At 40.1% G+C, this 25,670-nt stretch overlaps 1 protein-coding gene and 1 long non-coding RNA gene across 2 annotated transcripts in view; one reads left to right on the forward strand and one right to left on the reverse strand.

Moving 5' to 3' along the window:
• The window catches only part of LOC128663443 (uncharacterized), a 50,477-nt gene extending 35,292 nt beyond the window's left edge, over positions 1-15,185 (reverse strand). Inside the window, exon 1 of the long non-coding RNA XR_008402868.1 lies at positions 14,953-15,185. This is a non-coding gene — a long non-coding RNA (uncharacterized LOC128663443). The remainder of the gene's footprint in view (positions 1-14,952) is intronic.
• The window catches only part of ADD2 (adducin 2), a 146,006-nt gene that overhangs the window by 113,494 nt on the left and 6,842 nt on the right, over positions 1-25,670 (forward strand). The window lies entirely within an intron of this gene.

Here is a 25,670-nt window from a genome sequence, read left to right on the forward strand (position 1 = left end):
TGTGTTCAAGCTTTAGATAGCATGGTGGGAACCAACCCAAGGAGTGGAACAACCCTTGGAGTGGAACAAGGCCAGGGCCTTTTATTCTGACCATTTCAGCATTCCAAAGGAGGAGGGAACTTTTTGAGTGTTCCTTCATTCAAGATGGAAACTATCAGAACTATCCTGCCTTTAGTTTAACAGGGTCAATCTATGACAACTATAAGCTTGAAGGATTCTTACCTTAACATACCTATTCACAGAGATCATCATCGGCTGCTTTGTTTTGCCTTTCAGGATAAACGTTAACAGTTTGTGGCTCTTCCTTTTGGATTAGCCACAGCACCCAGGATTTTTAACAAGGTTCTGTGGGCTGTCTGTTATCAGGGCTCAGGGTATAGCTATCTGGATAATACTTTGGTTCAAATGCCATCTTTACCTTTAGCAACTGCTCACACAAACAAATTGCTATTGTTTTTTCGCAGTCATGGTGGTTGGAAAGTAAATGTTGCTAAAAGATCTATGTTTACATGGACAAGAGTTTCATTTTTAGGAGTGATTATAGAGTCTGTTGCCATGCATCTGTATTTGACAGATCAGCACAATTTCAAGCTTCTGTAAGCTTGTTAAATGCATCGGTCCTTAGCCCTCTCTTCTGTGGCTCAGTGTATTGAGGTAGTGGGGCTGATGGTTGCAGCATCAGATGCCATTCCTTTTGCACAGTTCCACCTGCATCCTTTTCAGCTCTGCATGCTGAGGCAATGGGATGAGAACTACACTTGTCTATCTCAGAGTTATTAGAAAGGCGGTCCATTTTTTGGTGGATCTCAAATAAACCTGTTTCTCAGGGGATGTTATTCTTTCATTTGTCATGGGAAATAATTACCACAGAAGCAAGTCTCTCAGGTTGGGGAGTGGTCTGGGGGTATCAAAGATCTCACAGAGTTTGGTCTCCTCAAGAGGTGAGGTTACCAATAAATGTGTGGTCTTCCAAGTTCTACAGACTTGGTCCCTTCTTTGTTCAGTTCCATTTTCAATCAGACAACATAACTGCAGTAGTCTACATCAATCACCAGGGAGGTACTTGCTGTACTCTAGCTATGAAAGAGGTATTCTGCATTCTGTCCTGGGTAGAATCCACATTCCCAGAGTCAACAATTGGGAAGCGGATTACTTGAGTCGTCAGTCTCTCCATTCAGGGGAATGGTCTCTGAATCAGGAGAGTTTCAATCAGTTAGTTCAGTGTAAGGCTCTTCCTAATAGCCTCTTGTCGGAATCACAAACTCCCCAGATATGGAGTGTGGTCCAGAGACCCTCAAGTGGATCTAATAGATGCCGTAGCAGTCCCTTGGCCATTCCAACTAGTTTGTCTCTTTCCTCCAATTGTTCTTCTTTCAAGAGTGATGGTTCATCTCACTTCAGCCATCTTGATAGCTCATGTGTTGCCATGCAGGACTTGGTATGCCAATCTGGTTCAAATGTCATGTTTTTCCACTGTGTCTTCCTTGACATCCAGATCTGTCATCTCAAGAACCCTTCTTTCATCAAAATCTTTAATCTCTTAGTTTGCTTGGAGGTTGAACAGCTATTTCTATCTCAGAGGCGTTTTTCAGACTCAGGGGATGATACTCTGGTTCAGGCTTGTAAACCAGTTACTAGGAGAATAAATCATAAGATTTGGAATACGTATCTTTCCTGGTTTGTGGAAAGAGGTTTTGGTTGGAATTCTTTTAGAATTCCTAGAATTCTACAATTCTGCAGGATGGCTTAGATAAGGGTTTGTCGTCTACTTTGAAGGGTCAATTCTCTGTACTTTCTGTGTTATTTCATAGAAAGTGGCCAAGCCCCATCCATGAGAGCATGTGAGAAGAGGTGCCAGACTTGAGTTCACCCCTTAAGTAGAGGTCAGCAACTGAATGTATTTCATGCAGCAACTATTTTATATTGACCATTTTAAGACTTGAGTCTGGAGCTAACAGGGCTAGCCACTGTCATTAGGTTTGTCATTGAGTTAGTAAAATCTCCATTGATTGCTTTCAACAGATAAAATAACATAACAAACTGCAAATTATGGACATATATGTGGCAAGGTTAGGTTTATGAATCCTGTCATGTGCCTTTTCAGTTTCAGGACTAGAAAATCCACAATTTTCAGACGTAAATTACAGGGAAAGGGGCCAAAATAATGAATAGTTATTTAATTAGGCATTTTAGATTGCAATCTAGTGTTTACTGGCAATTTGGGTGTAATTCACTAGAAAACCTGTTTAAAAAAGTTAAAATGACTTTATTTAGTTCAGATAATTTAGTTCAGATAATATAAAGGTAGGAGAGCATATTAAATAGATATGAACCCCAATTTTTTTCTTGCATGGTTCAAATAGAGCATACAAGTTTAAACAACTTTTCAATTAACTTCTATTATCTAATTTGCTTAGTTTTCTTGGTATCCTTTTGTGAAAAAACATAATTTATACTTACTTGATAAATTATTTTCTTTCCTGGCATGGAGAGTCCACAAATCCATTCAATTACTAGTGGGAATTCATCTCCTGGCCACCAGGTGGAGACAAAAACACCCCAGCAAAGCTTCAAGTATCCTCCCATTACCCACAATCCCCAGTCATTCAGCCGAGGAATTATGGAAAGAGATAAAGACACAAGGGGTATAGAGGTGCCTGAGGTTTAGAAAAATGACAAAAAGCCATCTTAAAAATAAGGGCAGGTCGTGGACTCTCCATGCCAGGAAAGAAAAGAATTTATCAGGTAAGTATAAATTATGTTTTCTTTCCAATGGCATGGATAGTCCACAAATCCATTCAATTAATAGTGGGAACAAATACCAAAGCTAGAGTCCACAGAATGGAAGGGAGGGATACACAAGATAGGTAAATCTAAACAGAAGGCACCACCATTTGAAGAATTTTACTCCCAAAAGAAGCATCAGCTGAGGCAAAAACATCAAATTTGGAAAATTTGGAAAAAGTATGCAATGATGACCAAATTTGCTTAGTTTTCTTGGTATCCTTTTGTGAAAAAACATAATTTATACTTACTTGATAAATGATTTTCTTTCCTGGCATGGAGAGTCCACGAATCCATTCAATTACTAGTGGGAATTCATCTCCTGGCCACCAGGTGGAGACAAAAACACCCCAGCAAAGCTTCAAGTATCCTCCCATTACCCACAATCCCCAGTCATTCAGCCGAGGAATTATGGAAAGAGATAAAGACACAAGGGGTATAGAGGTGCCTGAGGTTTAGAAAAATGACAAAAAGCCATCTTAAAAATAAGGGCAGGTCGTGGACTCTCCATGCCAGGAAAGAAAAGAATTTATCAGGTAAGTATAAATTATGTTTTCTTTCCAATGGCATGGATAGTCCACGAATCCATTCAATTAATAGTGGGAACAAATACCAAAGCTAGAGTCCACAGAATGGAAGGGAGGGATACACAAGATAGGTAAATCTAAACAGAAGGCACCACCATTTGAAGAATTTTACTCCCAAAAGAAGCATCAGCTGAGGCAAAAACATCAAATTTGGAAAATTTGGAAAAAGTATGCAATGATGACCAAGTGGCCGCCTTGCAAATCTGTTCCATAGAAGCATCATTTTTAAAGGCCCAAGAGGAAGCGACAGCCCTAGTGGAGTGAGCTGTAATTTTCTCTGGAGGCTGCTGTCCAGCTGTCTCATAAGCCAATCGAATAACACTTCTCAACCAGAAGGAGAGAGTAGAAGAAGTGGCCTTCTGACCTCTCTGTTTACCTGAAAAGACAACAAAAATAGCAGAAGATTGGCGAATAATCTTTCACAGCCGGTAAATAGAACATTAAAGCAAGCACAACATCCAGATTGTGCAATAACCGCTCCTTCTTAGAGGAAGGATTAGGACAAAATGAATAACAACAATCTCTTGGTTAATATTGCGTTCCGAAACCACCTTAGGTAGAAATCCTAATTTGGTACGGAGAACCGCCTTATCTGCATGAAGAATAAGATAAGGAGAATCACACTGTAGAGCCAAAAGTTCTGAAACTCTAGGGGCAGAGGAAATTGCCAGCAGAAACAAAACCTTCCAGGACAATAACTTGATCAACAGAATGCTTAAGCACAAATGGAGCCTGCTGCAGAACTTAAAGAAACTCCAAGGAGGAGCAATTGACCTAAACACAGGCCTGATTCTAACCAAAGTCTGGACAATAGATTGAACATCTGGCAAAATTGCCAGAAGCTTCTGCAGAAGAAAGAGCCAAAATCTGACCCTTTAGGGTACTGACTGATAAACCCTTCTCCAGGCCCTCCTGAAGAAAGGACAGAATACAGGGAATTCTCAACAGACTCAAAGAAAAAGCCCTAGATCTGCACCAATTAAGGTATTTACATCATACCTTATAATAAATCTTGCGGGTAACAGGCTTACGAGCCTGAATCATAGTCTCAATAACCTTCACAAAAAACCTCATCTGGACAAGACTAAGCGTTCAGTCTCCAAGCAGTCAACTTCAGAGTGACTAAGTTCGGATAAAGGAAGTGACCCTGAAGTAGAAGATCCTTCTTTAGAGGCAATTTCCATGGGGGAAATGATGACATCCTCACTAGGTCCACAAACCAAGTTCTGCAAGGCCACGCTGGAGCTATTAGTATCATTTTAGCCTGCTCCTGTTTGATACGAGCTAATACCCGAGGAAGGAGGGCAACCGAAGGAAACAAGGAAATTAGACCGAAATCCCATGGCACTGCCAGGGTGTCTACCAGAGCTGCTTGAGGATCTCTTGATCTTGCTTTGTATCTTGGAAGCTTGGTGTTTAGACAAGATGCTATCAGATCCAGCTCCGGAACTCCCCACTTGAGGTTTAAGATAGAGAAACCTTCCAGATGGAGAGCCCATTCCCCTGGATGAAATGCCTGCCTGCTCAGATAATCCGCTTCCCAGTTGTCCACCCCTGGGATATGAATGGCAAAGAGATGACAATTGTGAGACTCTGCCCACTGAAGCAAATGGAATAATGGCCATGGATGCCACCATGAGACCAATTACTTCCATTCATACAGCCACTGATAGATGAACAGAAGACTGAAGAGAAAGACAGGCTTTCAGAAGCTTGAATTTTCTGTCCTCCATCAAAAAAATCTTCATATATATTGAGTCTATGATTGTCACCAGAAAACATACCCTGGTACTTGGCACCAAGGAACTTTTCCCTAGATTCACCTTCCACCCGTGAGAGTGGAGAATAGCTAACAGAGAATCTTTATGGGATCTTGCTAACTGAAAAGATGGCGCCTGGACCAAGATATCAATCCCTGGATATCTGGCCACAGCCAAAAAAGCCCCATGAAACTTTGTAAAGATTCAAGGAGCAGTGGTGAGGGTGAAAGGCAGGGCTACAAATTGGAAATGTTGATCCAAAAAAGCAAACCTCAGGAACTTGAAATGTTCCCTGTGGATAGGCACATGAAGATCCTTTAGGTCTATAGTGGTTATAAACTGACCCTCCTGAAGAACGAATAGTCTCCATTTTGAAGGACGGGACCTTGAGAAACTTGTTAAAAGACTATGTCTAGAATGGGTCAAAAAGTTCCCTCCTTTCCTCCTAGAGGAACTGGGATAATCACTCCCAGAGAGGACAAATCCCTTACGCAGTTTAAGAAGGCTTCTCTCTTTACCTGGTTTACAGATAATCTTGATAATAGGAATCTGTCCCTGGGGGGACAAGACATGAATCCTATCCTGTATCCCTGGGAGACTACATCCACTGCCCAAGAATCTGAAACGTTGTGAATCCAAGCCTGCTGAAAAAAGGAAAGCCTGCCCCATTCCTTATCCAGAACTGGGAGTGTTTGTTTGCCTAAAGATTTTGCTGCGCAGTTGACTAATGCAGTTTGCTTAGCCTCAGCGGGAAGCTTTCTGGATTGCTTACCCTTGTTCCAGGGCTGGCTAGCTCTCCAAGAAGTCTTGGCTTGCTCAGATTTAGAAGACAAGAAAGCTCTTTGTCCCTTGAAGTTACAAAAAGAGAGAAAAATAGAAGTCTGACGACCCTAGGGTCTATTCTTCTTATCCTGTGGTAAAAAAAGCCTCCATTTCCACCAGTAACCATGGAAATAATCTCTGCCAGACAAGGACCAAATAAAATCTTACCCTTAAAAGGTAGAGACAGAAGCTTGGACTTAGAAGTCGCATCCGTAGACCAAGACCTTAACCAAAAGGCTCTGTGGACTAGTATTGCAAAATCTTGACTCCCAGCCTAACAACTTGCATACAGATAAAAGTATTAGCCAGCTTTAGAGCCTTGATCCTATCCTGGATCTTCTCTATAGTAGTCTCCTCTGAAATTACATCAGACAAAGAGTCACACCAATAAGAGGCCGCACCAGCAACTGTTACAATACTAGCAACTGGTTGCCACTGCAAACCCTGATGAAGAAACATCTTTCTTAAATAACCCTCCAGTTTCTTATCCATAGGGTCTCTAAAAGAGGAACTATCCTCGAGAGGAATAGTAGTTCTCTTGGCTAAGGTAGATATAGCACCCTCTACTATAGGAACAGTGTGCCACAGATCTCACACTGAATCAGCCACAGGAAACATCCTTTTAAACACAGTAGATGGGTTAAAAGGAACACCCGGCTTCTCCCATTCCTGAAATATAATATCAGACATGCGATCTGGAACAGGAAAAACATCCACAGATTTAGGTTTGACATCAAAAACTCTATTCAATTTATTAGCCTTTTTAGGAGCCTCTGCAACAGTTTCAGAGTCATCCAAAGTAGCTAAAACCACCTTGAAAAGTAAACGGAGATGCTCCAGTTTAAATCTAAAATTAACCTCCTCAGAATCTATTGTACTAGGAAATGCAGATTCTGAATCAGAGATCTCACCCTCAGAAGCTGCAGAGGAATGATCCCCGCTAGAATACTCAGAAAGACTAAACAAATCAGTCTTGGCGGAATCAAAACCAATAGAAATGTTCTTAGATTTTCTTTTACCAGAACTAGGTAAAGCACTTAGGGCTGCAGAAACTGCAGAAGTCAACTGTGCAGCAAAATCTTAAGGCAAACAAACACTCCCAGAGACTGACTTAGAGGACTCGCAGGGCACTGCATGTGAATCTGTCAAAAGACTGGGACATGTTAGCAGAAGTCTGAGACAACCCCTGAACAGCATTATCCTGATAGAAATAAGGCTCAGATAAGAAATCCTTATTCTTGGATAATAAAACCTTTTTAAGGCAAGGGGAACAGAATTGCACAGGAGATATAACCTGGACATCTGCACAATAAAGACATTTATCAAATGACAGAGAAAGCTTGGGATCGGCTTCCATAGTAAATAAAATAGCCCTTTATTTCCCTTATACTCTAATTTCAATATTAAAAAATAGAATAAAATTCTAAGCATAGATAAATAATTATTAAAACCGGCACCTCTACACCCCAGCCATGCTGTAGAGACTCACCCAACCAGTAACCAGGAATCCAATCCACACCAGCAGATAAATCCTGTTCAAACTGCAGATCCTAGAAAGCTGCAAACATCAGAGAGAAGCGGCAGGCAGGAAAAACGATCTAATGCTACAAAATCCGATCCGTCTCCTTGAAAATCTGACTTCCAAACAGCCTGCTAGAAACAAAACTGTTCAGCAGTGAGTGGTCACATGATCCCAAATTCAAAAGTAAGGTGTGGTCCAACAACTTTCTTAAAGAGATATTACCCAAACTCATACCTCCCAACATTTCAAAATTCAAAAGAGGGACCCCCCCCCCCCCGCAAAAAAATTGAAATGTGGTGGGCGGGGCTTAAAAAAATCATAAGACCAAAGTAATAAAAATAAAATTCTAAATAAAGTCATATATTAATACACTTAGGCAGCAAATCAAACACAAGCTCAAACCACTGGTATTGCTATGTGAGCTCTGTATTTAATTAACCTTTGCAGAGCCAGAGACATTGCTAACTATTTTTATCTTAATTGCACATTTATGAATAAATTCTTTAAAACTACTCTCTGCATTAATATTCTAGATTCTGGCCTTTAAAGTCAGCAAAAATGCACAGTAGCACACTACATAGCATACACTTACACATGCAGATACACACACACACTACATTACATACACTTACACATGCAGATACACACACACACTACATAGCATACACTTACACATGCAGATACACACACACACACTACATAGCATACACTTACACATGTAGATACACACACACTACATAGCATACACTTACTCATGCAGATACACACACTACATAGCATACACTTATACACGCAGATACACACACACTACATAGCATACACTTACACATGCAGATACACACACACAGTTATGGATACAGATAGACACACACACTACATCATATATGGGTATCTGTAATTCATTGTATGTGGTCCTGGGGTTGGCAAGCACATTAGCTGGCAGTCTGCGGCTGCCACTGTTCGTTACACTGTTCGTTACCCTGGTATTAGCACTGCTCATTGTATAAAACTGAAGGCATGCTAGTATTATCCCCAGGGGTTAGGCATCATCACTACCAGAGTTAGGTTAGAGAGGTCACCATTACCCGTGGTCAGAGTGTATACAGCCTTCTTACTCCTGCTTAACCCACACACCATTCCTTTTCCACAGGGAATATAACAGTTATCTAACCACGTGAGAGCAAAGCCAGCTGCTTCTGAGTATGGGCCCAATAGAATTTTAAAAAAAAAAAAAAAAAAAAAAAAAATTTTTTTTTTTTTTAAATGCCTGGGGCAAATCGGGACAGATGGCTAGCAACTCGGGACAGAGGGACAGACCCCTAAAATCGGGACTGTCCCGCGAAAATCGGGACAGTTGGGGGTATGCAAACTAAACAAAAGGTAAACTTGTGCAAACAAATCCCCATAGCCAAAATCAAAAAAGCCTTCACATGACAGAACAGTGCCCTGAACTGTTGCCCAATAATTCCCCAACCTTTAAAAGGAATATTCAGTCCCATAAGGATCCAGACAAAAACTACTATATTAAATGAGAAAATAAAGATGCAGGAGATATTTGTAAACCATTTTTAAGTACCAATATAGTCATTTTTATATGCATAATATACATCAGCAATTAACTACAGCATTGCAATATATCTGCTTGGAATGGTCAATATTTTAAAATCTTTTGTTAGCAAAATTATAAATTTGAAATGGTTTAGTGTCAAAGGAGTGACATAACAAAGTACTGACATAACAAAATAGTAACAAATAGGAGATGCATTTCAAAAGAGTGACATAATTATTACTGTAACAAAAGAGTGACATATCATAGAAGAGACTATGTAAAATCCTCATGTCTCAAAAGGGCATGGAGTAAATAGGCCAGGTAGTCTTAAAGGAGCCCCAGGGTTCTGGTAGTCTTATTGGTGCATGGAGTAGTCTTAACCCCTCAACGACCAGCCCTTACCCTGTACGGCGCTGCTGTCCTGGGCCTCTTTCTGCCGTGATTTCGCTAACAGTGGCGAGATTGTGCTATTTCTGCTTGCCTCATGAGTGGGGAAGTGCAGAAATAGCAGCACAGAAAGAACGATGCAGAGAGAGACACTCTGTGTCCCTCTCTGCATTGGGTAGCGGTGGTGATGATCGTTGGTGATGTGGGAGGGTCAGGAGGGTGGGCGGCCCATCACTGGAGGGGGGTGGGAACTGGCTGGAAGAGGTAGGAAAGGGTGGAACCGCTACACTGCAGAGTGCAGAAACAAAACACTGAAAGAGGGAAAACATTGTAATAAGAGGGGAGAGAAAGGCCCTAGAAAAGGATCGCTTGGAAAAGAGAGGTGGTGAGGGCAAGGGGGGGGGGCTGCTACACTACAGAAAAATGTGTATTAAAATAAATAAATAATTAAAAACATACATTTATATAATTGTGTATTGGCAGACAGCTGCCATTACCTAAGATGGTGGACACTAGTTAGAGGCAGGGAAGGGTTAGTGAGCTATTTGGGAGGCATCAAGAAGGTGGGAGGGTAAGGGCAGAATCCAATACAATAGACATTTTTAAAAAAGCACTAAAACTTCAGATTGGCAGACTGTCTGCCAGTACCTAAGATGATAGTGACCATTGGGGGGTGAGGGAGGGAAGAGAGCTGTTTAGGAGAGATCAAGTATGGATCAGGGGGTGGAAGGTGTCAAGTGAGAGGGTAATCGCTATACTATAGCTAAATTTAAACCTATAAGCTACCGATTAACCCCTTAACTGACGCAAATTTCAGAAGTGTAGTACACAGTTGCAATTAGTGGTCTTCTTATTACCAAAAATATCTTCTATTTCTGAACAAGGAAGTTTTTACATCCATTATGACTGCTCAAGCAGTATGTAAATAATTTCAGTGAGAACCCCAACGTTTTTGAAAAAGTTAACAATTTTTTAATATGATCGCATTTTGTAGCGAAACGATGGCTTGAAATATACCAAAATGGTCCTAGATCAATACCTTGGGTTGTCTACTAATATATATATATATATATATATATATATATATATATATATATATATATATATATATATATATATATATATAGTTTTGACAGGTAAATAAAAAAACAAGGCTCTATTTTGGTTTAAATTAAGTGATGGGGAAAATTCTAAAAATTATCTGGTCTTTTGGGCAATTTTTTATCTTAAATGCCAGGTCTTTAAGAAGTTAAAGGGGCAGGGGGTCAGGTAGTCTTCAGAGGGTAGGAAGTTAATGGATCAAAATAAGTCAGGTGGTTAAGTGGTTGGGTTGTCTTAAAGAGGCAGGTGATCAGGTAGTCTTAAAGGGACAGGGGGTTAAGTAGTCTTAAAATGGATAGGGGTATGGGTAAACAATCTTAAAAGGACACATGGTAGTTAGTATTAATGGGGCATGGAATAGGGAGGTTGATAGTTTTAAATGGATAAGGGTTATATAGTCTTAAATAGTGAGGGATTAAGGGGTAGATTTAAAATTACTGTCTGTGTCACTGGTATTAACGGCGATTAAAATTCCTTTTTTGTGTGACTCATAACAGGAGGGTTACAACCCCATAACCCTTTAAGACTACCTCCTCATACACCTTTAAGACTATTTTCCCTTATTGTTTTAAGAAAATTTTCCCTTGCCCCTTTAAGACTATATACCCCCCTACCGCTTTAAGAACACCTGCCTCTATAAGATTATCTACTCCTCTGCCCTTGTCATTTAAGCCCAAGCATGTGCCCCTTGAAGACAACCTGACCCATTAAACCTTTGAAGAGTACCTGACCCTCTGCCTCTTTAAAATTATATACCCCTACTCCTGCCCTTTAAGACTGCCAGATCCTCTGCCCCTTTAATTTTACTTGACCCCTTAACCCTCTGTCCCTTAAAGACCACCTGCTTATTAACACTATTTAACACCCTTTAACATCATCTTTCCCTATACCTTAAAAAAACTCCTTTTACAGGGGTTTAGATGATCTAACTTCAAACTACTGCCCCTTTAAGGCTATATAACCTCTACCCATTACATCTCTCAATCCCTCAACTTCCTGTCTCTTTAAGAGTACTTACTCCTTTCTCTTTATGATTATTTCCATTGCACCTTTAATACTATTTCCCCTATCTACCTCCTACTTGTCTCTTTAAGACTACCTGACCCTCTTCCCCTTTAAAACTACCACACCCCTTAACTCTTCTGACCATTTAAGACTGCCTGTCCCTCTGCACCTCTAAGAATACATAATCCCATTTCCCTTTAAGACTATCTCTTCTTCCTTTTTTTTTTTTTTCTCCAGTTTTGTGTTTATTTAGTTTTGTGTGAAAATACAAACGTTTCCAGCAATAAAAGAATTAGCTATTTAACAGGAAATAACTCAATAGGGGGCGCTCTAGAACAAAGGCAGGATGAAACAAAACATACAATAAAATACTGTTAACACAATATGTGAAAGGTGAAAGGTAAATACTTTGAAAAAATGGCAATGATAGCCCAAAAGAAAAAAGTCAATAGGTGTAAAAGTCCCAAAAAAATAGAACTAGGTTGAAATCACAGGGGACATTCCAAGGATCTGAGACAACCGCAGCACTCTCCTCACATCACCAATGGCGGACGTCTATGCAAAGAAAAAAGAAGAGAAAAAGAGAGTTGCTTTGTGTGTACCAATAATCACGAATGCGTGAGATATAACAGCCCACAACAGGGTACTCACATTCTGTAGGAGCACTCAGACAGTGCTATTAGGCGCGGACTGGGTACTCAACAGCAACCCAGCTTGCTGAAACTTCCAGCGTATCTGCAAGAACAATCAGGATGCCCCCTTCTAAGACAGGAAAGGTAGAAGGTCCAGGTGATACACTCCAGCCGGTCAGGTAGTTCGTGCAGGTGGTATCCAAGGCCTCCACAACAGGTGAGAGCTCTCCCAGTTATAGGAATAGGAGTGGTGTGTTTAGTAGAAATGATCAGTAGGAGTTCCAGGTTAGAATTTAAAAGCAAATAGATTTATTAAAACCCATTAAAAAGCTGGAACCATAGGGAAGGGCAAAACAGGACCCCCCTATCTTAGTATGCGACGCGTTTCTCAGCTACAGTGCTGTTTCATCAGGCATATAAAATACAAACGTTTCCAGCAATAGCTACCATACATTGTTATTGAGACAAGCTGTGCACAATAGCAGTTTCTGTGCTTACTGTGCCAAACCAATGAATTCCATGAAAACACTTCACATGTGTATATAGTGACAAATATTGCAAAACTGTACAGTGTTTTTTTAATATAGAAGATGAAGACAAATCTACATATAGTGGTTTAATTAGTTAACATGACCATATATAAAAAGCAGAATAAGGTATTTCCCTAACATTTACAAAGTATAAAATAATTTTGACATCCACATCCCAAGCAACATACAGAAAACTCTTACGGTTATGTCCATTCAATCAGGAATGTGATTTGATATATAATACCTGGTCATAAAAGTATAGCAAGAGCATTAACTAAACAGCAAAAAGACCCTTTAGTGTAAATTCAACTCTTTTGGTAAGTAATATATATAAATCACAAACTTTTAGTCACAAAAAAAACCTTTAAGGATGAATATTATTGAGAGAAACACTTTCCTTGAACTCAACCCAAACTAAGGCATAAAGGGACATGATACCCAAATGTTTTATCTGCAAAAAGCTAAAAAGAAAATACCCCATAAACATCTATATGTAATATATATAAATATATATTTATTTTTTTTACCTTAAATTTCCTCAGTAGCCAGCCACATCTTGTTGAAAAAAGACTTTAAGTATCCAATCAGGATGCTTGTCCCATGACTTTCAAGGGAGTGTGCAAGTTTGTAAAATCCCGTTATGTCACAGTAAAGTGTGAACTCATCACTGATGAAGCGGATTGGCTCATGTTTTCCCCCCACCATTCAGATTACATTAACAACAGTAATTCTGAATAACAGATCACTTATTCTTGTAAGGTGAAGAAATTTTGAGGTAAAATATCTTTCTTTCTTACTCTTTTAACATTATGTTTCCTACCCATATAAGACTATTTCCCTTATCCCTTACCCCTATCTCCAGCTACACTTTTAAGACAATCTACCACAACCCCTTTTAGACTATCTACCCCTAACTCCTGTCCCTTTAAAAACTATATAACCATACCCTTTTAAGCATATGAACTCCAACTCCCAGTCCCTTTAAAGCTATCTATCCCCTGCTTCTTTAAGGCTACCTTACTCCCTGATCCGTTAAGACTATTAGACCCCCTAACCCCATTCCCTTAAAACTACTTAATCTCCTGCCCTTTTAACCATACCTTACCTTATCCCTTACCCCTTTAAGACGATCTAGCCCTACCCTCTGCTTATTTAAGACTTTATGACCGCTTAAACACTCCTTTGAAACAGTTATTTCTTTGAATAGTCAGAAATATTTATAATTTTTTCATGTGTCACTCCTTTCATTTTTGTAAGTGTCACTCTTTTGATACAGTGTTTATGTCACTATTTTGTTATGCCACTCCTTTTGAGCTGTCGCTCCTTAATTAACCCTTTTCTGACGTGAGTAATTTAAAAAAAAATAAGAACAAAGTTCCAATGTAAACAAATTGAAATAATGGGATTGTTCATGCGATCGCATGATTTCAATGAGGGGATTGGGTCAGGGGGGAGTGCCTATGACGCTAGGCACTCCCTCCAGGCCGCAATCCCATTCAGTACAGTCAAAAGGCTAGGATGTTCCATGCTGTCCTAACGGCGCTAAAGCCTAGTGCAGTTCGGACGGCATGGAACATCTTAGCGGTGGGAAGGGGTTAAATGGCTACCTTTGAAACACCTTTTTAATATTGTTTATCTCATTTGCCGTGACCTTTTATGGACAGATGTAAATGAGCTCATTCACTGATGAGACAATCACTTTGTTGAGTGTTTCACGGTCAGAGTTTAGAATCCTATAGGATCCATACCAGCCTATGGGAGGTAGTGTAAAAAAAACAATTTTCACAGAGTTAAATTACAGGAAAAGCAGATAAAAAAAATAATGAAAGTACATCAAATATTATTTTATTTTTCTTAAAGAGACATGAAAGTCAAAAGTAAATGTTTACGGTTCAGATAGAGCGTACAATTTTAAAAGATTCTTCAATTAAATTCTGTTATAACATTTACTTTATTCTCTTGGTATATTTTGCTAAAAGAATACTTAGGTAGGTTCAGGAACAGCAATGCACCACTAGAAACTAGCTGGTGATTGTTGGCTAAACAGATAAGCCTCTTTTCATTGGCTCATTAGATGTGCTCAGCCAGCTCCCAGTACTGCATTGCTGCTCTGGAACTAGCTAGTTATATACAGGCTACAGTGCAATAATATAATGTTCTAACACATTAGAGCTTTTTCCTTTTTGCTCTTTTATGTCCCTTTGGTCAAATGTAATATCCCTTTAATGATACTCAATAGAAATCTACTCCTGATCTCTAGAGACCAAACTCACCCTCTCTGTTACATCATACTAGTCTCCTCCACATCCAGTTTTCACTTTTTGGTCATACATCAGTTTGTCTTTGTGTCTGTGTCCCCACAATGTCTCCCCTTCTTTTTCCATGTGCTCTCTCATGACAGGGGTCACCTCAGATTCTGAATACCTCTCTTTGTAGTAAGTATAGCTGACCCGATTGCTTCCTCAGTCCTTTCCCCCCCCCCCCCTCTTATTCCTGGAATATGTTCACCTTCCCTTAATTTGATAGCATCTGGTTACCAGACTTTTTTCTGCAAGCTCTGTGGTATGTACATTAGTATAATATAATTACAAGACAGAAAATTTCACTAGCAGTTACTTGCAATGCAATTACTTCAGACTACTTATCATCAGATTACTTTACAGATATTGTGTTTGCACTTTTATAATTAAAGTCTTTATTACATTTATCTTTAGACCACTGGTTTTCAAACCTGTACTCAGTCCTCCCTAACAGGCCAGATTTTGAGGATATCTGAACTGTAGCACAGGTGAAATAATCAGCTGATTAGAAAACATGGTTATATTATCTGCTCTTATCCAAGGTAATCCTGAAAATCTGGCCTGTTAGGGAGAACTAGGGACAGGTTTATATATATATATATATATATATATATATATATATATATATATATATATATATATATATATATATATATATATATATATATATATATATATATATATATATATATATATATATATGCAAATGTAAAATTAAGTTCATTTTTGTTATTCATCCACTGGTAACCAGATCCTATAACACAATATTAATTGGGGGGGCACGCTGCTTTGCTTTGTTATGCTCTAAAACTATTAGATTGTCTTCTAAACATTTTAATGAAATGTACATATTGGAAGTAATTTCCTCCTTGATTCAGTTGTGCATTTATTTGAATACCTACAAATTTACCTACAAATTTCCAGCTACAGTTGGGTTTGTCTGTGCAAGACGGTCCAACTTGATTGTTCTTGGAACCTGACGACGTTTTACATTACACAAAGTATCAAAGAATGACTGTATTATCAAAAATTTTTAGTTGGAAGATAGCCTTTCTGAGCTAAAAAACACATTATAATTAGCTAATGATTTCAATATTAGTATTACTCATTACATTTTTAGTGTCAGAAAATCACTTTAGGCATTGTTTTCTTCAAAATCTAAAAAAATAAAATCTCATAGCTTATTGTTAAGATGCATTTTTTTATTTATTTAGAGAAATATTGCCATATATTAGCACTGAAGACAGGGTATGTTTAATTGTGCATGGAATGTTTCTATTATTTCTACTAAAATTGCTACTTATGCTGCCCGTTAATAAAAATAACTAACATGCTCCTTTTAAACTAACAGATGCTTTAACTTAACTCTAATTGTATTATTTTTTTACCTTCTGTAATCAAGCTATAATCCTCTGCTTGTTTTCTAACTATCCAGATGTTATAATGAATTGTCATTCCCTATAAATACAAGGAAATTATAGACCTTTTTGGTATAGTCTTGTTGTAATGATTTTAATTCCACGTATATAAACCCAGTAATTCTGTCTTAGATTCACTAAAGATAACATTTACCAGTAACAAGACAAATTCTCTCCAATTCCTGTGTTTTGTCTTTGGAGTTTTTATATCTTATCTTACCCTAGCTAATACTCAGCTAGATTACGAGTTTTGCGTTATGAGTGAAAAAGCAGCGTTATGCTTCATAACGCTGCTTTTTCCCTAACGCTGCTGTTACTAGTCTTGCAGGTATAGCTGTACCGCACACCTTTTTGGCCGCCACGCAACGTCAGTACCGCACTTTTAAAAAAGTCCTTTTTCAATGGGACTCCCATAGCGCTGGTATTAAGAGTTTGCCTGGGAGGCCAAAAAGTGAGCGGTACGCTCTATAACCGACAAGATCCCTACCGCCATCTAAAGTCAGTAGTTATGAGTTTTACGTTACAAAGCTGTAGCATAAAACTCATAACTAAAGTGTTAAAAAGTAAACTAACACCCATAAACTACCTATTAACCCCTAAACCGAGGCCCTCCCGAATTGCAAACACTATAATAAATGTATTAACTCCTAATCTGCCGCTCCAGACATCGCTGCCACTATTAAAATTTATTAACCGTTATTCTGCCTCTCCCCGACATCGTTGCCACTATAATAAACCTAGTAACCCCTAAACCGCCGCCCTCCCGCATCGCAATCACTATTTAAATATAATTAACCCCTAATCTGCCGTCCGCCCACACCGTCGCTATAATAAACCTATTAACCACTAAACCGCAAGCCGCCCACAACAAAATATACTATAATAAATTGTTAACCCCTAAACCTCTGACCTCCCACATCACTAACTCTACATAAATATATTAACCCCTAATCCTAACCCTAAATCTAATCCTAACGTAACCCTAAGCCTAATACCCCCTAACTTAAATATAATTAAAATAAATCTAAATAAACCTTACAATTATTACCTAAATAATTCCTATTTAAAACTAAATGCAAACGCCTAGATTACGAGTTTTTGTCGGTAAGGCTTGCGTTGCTAACGAGCCTTTCTCCAACATAGGTGTGTCCGGTCCACGGCGTCATCCTTACTTGTGGGATATTCTCTTCCCCAACAGGAAATGGCAAAGAGCCCAGCAAAGCTGGTCACATGATCCCCCCTAGGCTCCGCCTTCCCCAGTCATTCTCTTTGCCGTTGTACAGGCAACATCTCCACGGAGATGGCTTAGAGTTTTTTGGTGTTTAAATGTAGTTTTATTCTTCAATCAAGAGTTTGTTATTTTAAAATAGTGCTGGTATGTACTATTTACTCTGAAACAGAAAGGAGATGAAGATTTCTGTTTGTAAGAGGAAGATGATTTTAGCAACCGTTACTAAAATCGATGGCTGTTTCCACACAGGACTGTTGAGATGAAGTAACTTCAGTTGGGGGGAACAGTGTGCAGACTTTTGCTGCTTGAAGTATGACACATTTCTAACAAGACTTGGTAATGCTGGAAGCTGTCATTTTCCCTATGGGATCCGGTAAGCCATTTTAATAACAAGTTATAAGGGCTTCACAAGGGCTTTAAAGACTGGTAGACATTTTTCTGGGCTAAAACGTTTGTTTTATAAGCATGTTTAATGGTTTGTTACTTTGAGGAGTTATTTTTATCTTGGGAATTTTGATAAAAAAACGGCAGGCACTGTATTGGACACCTTTTTCACTGGGGGCCTTCTCTAGTCATAGGCAGAGCCTCAGTTTCGCGCCACTAATGCGCAGTTGTTTTTTGGGAAGAAAAGCATGCAGATGCATGTGTGAGGAGCTCTGATACACTGAAAAAGCGTGCTGAAGGCGTCATTTGGTATCGTATTCCCCTCTGGGCTTGGTTGGGTCTCAGCAAAGCAGATACCAGGGACTGTATAGGGGTTAAATGTAAAAACGGCTCCGGTTCCGTTATTTTAAGAGTTAAGACTTTCAAATTTGGTGTGCAATACTTTTAAGGCTTTATGACACTGTGGTGAAATTTTGATGAATTTTGGACAATTCCTTCATACTTTTTCGCATATTCAGTAATAAAGTGTGTTCAGTTTAAAATTTAAAGTGACAGTAACGGTTTTATTTTAAAACGTTTTTTGTACTTTATCAAGTTTATGCCTGTTTAACATGTCTGTACCATCAGATAGACTTTGTTCTGTATGTCAGGAAGCCAAAGTTCCTTCTCATTTAAATAGATGTGATGCATGTGATAGTGATAATGATGCCCAAGATGATTCCTCTAGTGAGGGGAGTAAGCATGGTACTGCATCATCCCCTTATGTGTCTACACCAGTCTTGCCCACACAAGAGGCCCCTAGTACATCTAGTGCGCCAATTCTCCTTACTATGCAACAATTAACGGCTGTAATGGATAATTCTATTAAAAACATTTTAGCCAAAATGCCCACTTATCAGCGAAAGCGCGACTGCTCTGTTTTAGATACTGAAGAGCATGAGGGCGCCGATGATAATGGTTCTGACATGCCCTTACACCAGTCTGAAGGGGCTAGGGAGGTTTTGTCTGAGGGAGAAATTTCAGATTCAGGAAAAATTTCTCAACAAGCTGAACCTGATGTTATTACGTTCAAATTTAAATTGGAACATCTCCGCGCTCTGCTTAAGGAGGTGTTATCTACTCTGGATGATTGTGACAATTTGGTCATTCCAGAGAAATTATGTAAGATGGACAAGTTCCTAGAGGTCCCGGTGCCCCCCGAAGCTTTTCCTATACCCAAGCGGGTGGCGGATATTGTAAACAAAGAATGGGAAAGGCCCGGCATACCTTTTGTCCCTCCCCCTATATTTAAGAAATTGTTTCCTATAGTCGACCCCAGAAAGGACTTATGGCAGACAGTCCCTAAGGTCGAGGGGGCGGTCTCTACTTTAAACAAACGCACTACTATCCCTATAGAAGATAGTTGTGCTTTCAAAGATCCTATGGATAAAAAGTTAGAAGGTTTGCTTAAAAAGATGTTTGTTCAGCAAGGTTACCTTCTAAAGCCAATTTCATGCATTGTTCCTGTTACTACAGCAGCGTGTTTCTGGTTTGATGAACTAGAAAAGTCGCTAGATAAAGATACTTCTTATGAGGAGATTATGGACAGAATTCGTGCTCTTAAATTGGCTAACTCTTTTACTCTAGACGCTACCCTGCAATTAGCTAGATTAGCGGCGAAAAATTCAGGGTTTGCTATTGTGGCGCGCAGAGCGCTTTGGCTAAAGTCTTGGTCAGCGGATGCGTCATCCAAGAACAAATTGCTTAATATTCCTTTCAAGGGGAAAACGCTGTTTGGCCCTGACTTGAAAGAGATTATTTCAGATATCACTGGGGGAAAGGGCCATGCCCTTCCTCAGGATAGGTCTTTCAAGGCTAAAAATAAGCCTAATTTTCGTCCCTTTCGTAGAAACGGACCAGCCTCAAGCTCTACGCCCTCTAAGCAAGAGGGTAATACGTCTCAAGCCAAGCCAGCCTGGAGGCCAATGCAAGGCTGGAACAAGGGTAAGCAGGCCAAGAAACCTGCTACTGCTACAAAGACAGCATGAGATGTTGGCCCCCGATCCGGGACCGGATCTGGTGGGGGGCAGACTTTTTCTCTTCGCTCAGGCATGGGCAAGAGATGTTCTGGATCCTTGGGCCCTAGAATTAGTCTCCCAAGGTTATCTTCTGGAATTCAAGGAGCTACCCCCAAGGGGAAGATTCCACAGGTCTCAATTGTCTTCAGACCACATAAAAAACAGGCATTCTTACATTGTGTAGAAGACCTGTTAAAAATGGGAGTGATTCATCCTGTTCCATTAAAAGAACAAGGGATGGGATTCTACTCCAATCTGTTCATAGTTCCCAAAAAAGAGGGAACATTCAGACCAATCTTGGATCTCAAGATCTTAAACAAATTTCTCAGGGTTCCATCATTCAAAATGGAAACCATTCGAACAATTCTTCCTACCATCCAGGAAGGTCAATTCATGACCACGGTGGATTTAAAGGATGCGTATCTACATATTCCTATCCACAAGGAACATCATCAGTTCCTAAGGTTCGCCTTTCTGGACAAACATTACCAGTTTGTGGCACTTCCATTCGGATTAGCCACTGCCCCAAGAATTTTCACAAAGGTACTAGGGTCCCTTCTAGCGGTGCTAAGACCGAGGGGCATTGCAGTAGTACCTTACTTGGACGACATTCTAATTCAAGCGTCGTCCCTGCCACAAGCAAAGGCTCATACGGACATTGTCCTAGCCTTTGTCAGATCTCACGGGTGGAAAGTGAACGTAGAGAAAAGTTCTCTATCTCCGTCAACAAGAGTCCCCTTCTTGGGAACAATAATAGACTCCTTAGAAATGAAGATTTTTCTGACAGAAGCCAGAAAATCAAAACTTCTAAACTCTTGTCAAGTACTTCATTCTGTTCTTCTTCCTTCCATAGCGCAGTGCATGGAAGTAATAGGTTTGATGGTTGCGGCAATGGACATAGTTCCTTTTGCGCGAATTCATCTAAGACCATTACAACTGTGCATGCTCAGACAGTGGAATGGGGATTATACAGACTTGTCTCCAACGATACAAGTAGATCAGAGGACCAGAGATTCACTCCGTTGGTGGCTGACCCTGGACAACCTGTCACAAGGGATGAGCTTCCGCAGACCAGAGTGGGTCATTGTCACGACCGACGCCAGTCTGGTGGGCTGGGGCGCGGTCTGGGAACCCCTGAAAGCTCAGGGTCTTTGGTCTCGGGAAGAATCTCTTCTACCGATAAACATTCTGGAACTGAGAGCGATATTCAATGCTCTCAAGGCTTGGCCTCAGCTAGCAAAGGCCAAATTCATAAGGTTTCAATCAGACAACATGACGACTGTTGCGTATATCAACCATCAGGGGGGAACAAGGAGTTCCCTGGCGATGGAAGAAGTGACCAAAATAATTCAATGGGCGGAGACTCACTCCTGCCACTTGTCTGCAATCCACATCCCAGGAGTGGAAAATTGGGAAGCGGATTTTCTGAGTCGTCAGACATTTCATCCGAGGGAGTGGGAACTCCATCCGGAAATCTTTGCCCAAATAACTCAATTATGGGGCATCCCAGACATGGATCTGATGGCGTCTCGCCAGAACTTCAAGGTTCCTTACTACGGGTCCAGATCCAGGGATCCCAAGGCGGCTCTAGTGGATGCACTAGTAGCACCTTGGACCTTCAACCTAGCTTATGTGTTCCCACCGTTTCCTCTCATTCCCAGGCTGGTAGCCAGGATCAAACAGGAGAGGGTATCGGTGATCTTGATAGCTCCTGCGTGGCCACGCAGGACTTGGTATGCAGACCTGGTGAATATGTCATCGGCTCCACCATGGAAGCTACCTCTGAGACAGGACCTTCTTGTTCAAGGTCCGTTCGAACATCCGAATCTGGCCTCACTCCAACTGACTGCTTGGAGATTGAACGCTTGATTTTATCAAAGCGAGGGTTCTCAGATTCTGTCATTGATACTCTTGTTCAGGCTAGAAAGCCTGTAACTAGAAAAATCTACCATAAAATATGGAAAAGATATATCTGTTGGTGTGAATCTAAAGGATTCCCATGGAACAAGATAAAAATTCCTAGGATTCTATCCTTTCTTCAAGAAGGTTTGGAGAAAGGATTATCTGCAAGTTCTTTGAAGGGACAGATTTCTGCTTTATCTGTTTTACTTCACAAAAAGCTGGCGGCTGTGCCAGACGTTCAAGCTTTTGTTCAGGCTCTGGTTAGAATCAAGCCTGTTTACAAACCTTTGACTCCTCCCTGGAGTCTCAATCTAGTTCTTTCAGTTCTTCAGGGGATTCCGTTTGAACCCCTACATTCCGTTGATATAAAGTTATTATCTTGGAAAGTTTTGTTTTTGGTTGCAATTTCTTCTGCAAGAAGAGTTTCAGAGTTATCTGCTCTGCAGTGTTCTCCTCCATATCTGGTGTTCCATGCAGATAAGGTGGTTTTGCGTACTAAACCTGGTTTTCTTCCGAAAGTTGTTTCTAACAAAAATATTAACCAGGAGATAGTCGTGCCTTCTTTGTGTCCTAATCCAGTTTCAAAGAAGGAACGTTTATTGCACTACTTGGATGTAGTTCGTGCTCTAAAATTTTACTTAGCAGCTACTAAGGATTTCAGACAAACATCTTCTTTGTTTGTTGTTTATTCTGGTAAAAGGAGAGGTCAAAAAGCAACTTCTACCTCTCTCTCTTTCTGGCTTAAAAGCATTATCCGATTGGCTTATGAGACTGCCGGACGGCAGCCTCCTGAAAGAATCACAGCTCACTCCACTAGGGCTGTGGCTTCCACATGGGCCTTCAAGAACGAGGCTTCTGTTGATCAGATATGTAAGGCAGCGACTTGGTCTTCACTGCACACTTTTACCAAATTCTACAAATTTGATATTTTTGCTTCATCTGAGGCTATTTTTGGGAGAAAGGTTTTGCAAGCCGTGGTGCCTTCCATCTAGGCGACCTGATTTGTTCCCTCCCATCATCCGTGTCCTAAAGCTTTGGTATTGGTTCCCACAAGTAAGGATGACGCCGTGGACCGGACACACCTATGTTGGAGAAAACAGAATTTATGCTTACCTGATAAATTACTTTCTCCAACGGTGTGTCCGGTCCACGGCCCGCCCTGGTTTTTAATCAGGTCTGATGATTTATTTTCTCTAACTACAGTCACCACGGTATCATATGATTTCTCCTATGCATATTCCTCCTTTACGTCGGTCGAATGACTGGGGAAGGCGGAGCCTAGGGGGGATCATGTGACCAGCTTTGCTGGGCTCTTTGCCATTTCCTGTTGGGGAAGAGAATATCCCACAAGTAAGGATGACGCCGTGGACCGGACACACCGTTGGAGAAAGTAATTTATCAGGTAAGCATAAATTCTGTTTTTTTTCCCACCGCTCCCTTAAGACAACGCTGGTATTACAGGGTTTTTTAAATTGGCGTTAGCCGCAAAAAGGTGAGCGTAGAGCAGAATTTAGCTCCACATCTCACCTCAATACCAGCGCTGCTTAAGTCAGCGGTGAGCTGGCTAAACGTGCTTGTGCACGATTTCCCCATAGGAAACAATGGGGCTGAGCTCGCTGAAAAAAAACTAACACCTGCAAAAAAGCAGCGTTCAGCTCCTAACGCAGCCACATTGTTTCCTATGGGGAAATAAAAGTTATGTCTACACCTAACACCCTAACATGAACCCCGAGTCTAAACACCCCTAATCTTACACTTATTAACCTCTAATCTGCCGCCCCTGCTATCGCTGACACCTACATTATATTATTAACCCCTAATCTGCCGCCACCTACATTATACTTATGAACCCTTAATCTGCTGCCCCCAACGTCGCCGACACCTACATTATAGTTATTAACCCCTAATCTGTCCCCCCCAACGTCGCTGCAACTATATTAAATTTATTAACCCCTAATCTGCCGCGCCAACGTCGCCGCCACTATTAAACCTAAGTCTAACCCTAACCCTAACATCCCCCCCCAATTTAAATATAATTTAAATACATCTAAATAAATTTACTAAAATTAAATAAATTATTCCTATTTAAAACTAAATACTTACCAATAAAATAAACCCTAAGATAACTACAATATAACTAATAGTTACATTGTAGCTATTTTAGGATTTATATTTATTTTACAGGCAACTTTGTATTTATTTTAACTAGGTACAATAGTTATTAAATAGTTATTAACTATTTAATAACTTCCTAGTTAAAATAAGTACAAAAGTACCTGTAAAATAAACCCTAAGTTACAATTACACCTAACACTACACTATAATTAAACTAATTACCTAAACTACCTACAATTAATTACAATTAAATAAAATAAAATAAATTACAGAAAAAAACACTAAATTACAGAAGAAAAAAAAAGAATTACAAGAATTTTAAACTAATTACACCTAATCTAATCCCCTAATAAAATATGCTAAAAAAGGGCTTTTTGCGAGGCATTGCCCCAAAGTAATCAGATCTTTCACCTGTAAAAAAAAATACAATACCCCCCCAACATTAAAACCCACCACCCACACACCCAACCCTACTCTAAAACCCACCCAATCCCCCCTTAATAAAACCTAACACTACCCCCCTGAAGATCTCCCTACCTTGAGCCGTCTTCACCCAGCCAGGCACAAGTGGACCTCCAGAGGGGCAGAAGTCTTCATCCGATCCAGGCAGAAGAGGTCCTCCAAGTGGCAGAAGTCTTCATCCAGGCGGCATCTTCTATCTTCATCCATCCGGAGCGGAGCGGGTCCGTCTTCAATCCAGCCGACGCGGAGCCATCCTCTTCAAATGAAGTCCAAGCGAAGAATGAAGGTTCCTTTAAATGACTTCATCCAAGATGGCGTCCCTTGAATTCCGATTGACTGATAGGATTCTATCAGCCAATCGGAATTAAGGTAGAAAAAATTGAGCTTGCATTCTATTGGCTGTTTCAATCCGCGTCGGCTGGATTGAAGATGGACCCTGTCCGCTCCGGATGGATGAAGATAGAAGATGCCGCCTGGATGAAGACTTCTGCCGCTTGGAGGGCCTCTTCTGCCCGGATCGGATGAAGACTTCTGCCCCTCTGGAGGTCCACTTGTGCCCGGCTGGGTGAAGATGGCTCAAGGTAGGGAGATCTTCAGGGGGGTAGTGTTAGGTTTTATTAAGGGGGGGTTGGGTGGGTTTTAGAGCAGGGTTGGGTGTGTGGGTGGTGGGTTTTAATGTTGGGGGGGTATTGTATTTTTTCTTACAGGTGAAAGAGCTGATTACTTTGGGGCAATGCCCCGCAAAAGGCCCTTTTAAGGGCTATTTGTAATTTAGTATAGGGTAGGGAATTTTATTATTTTGGGGGGGCTTTTTTATTTTATTAGGGGGATTAGATTAGGTGTAATTAGTTTAAAATTCTTGTAATTTTTTTTCTGTAATTTAGTGTTTTTTCGTAATTTAGTTTATTTAATTTAATTGTAATTAATTGTAGTTAGTTTAGGTAATTAGGTTAATTATAGTGTAGTGTTAGGTGTAATTGTAACTTAGGTTAGGGTTTATTTTACAGGTATATTTGTATTTACTTTAACTAGGTAGTTATTAAATAGTTAATAACTATTTAATAACTATTGTACCTAGTTAAAATAAATACAAAGTTGCCTGTAAAATAAATATAAACCCTA

Source organism: Bombina bombina, chromosome 6, assembly GCF_027579735.1.
Source record: "Bombina bombina isolate aBomBom1 chromosome 6, aBomBom1.pri, whole genome shotgun sequence".
NCBI lineage: Eukaryota > Metazoa > Chordata > Amphibia > Anura > Bombinatoridae > Bombina > Bombina bombina.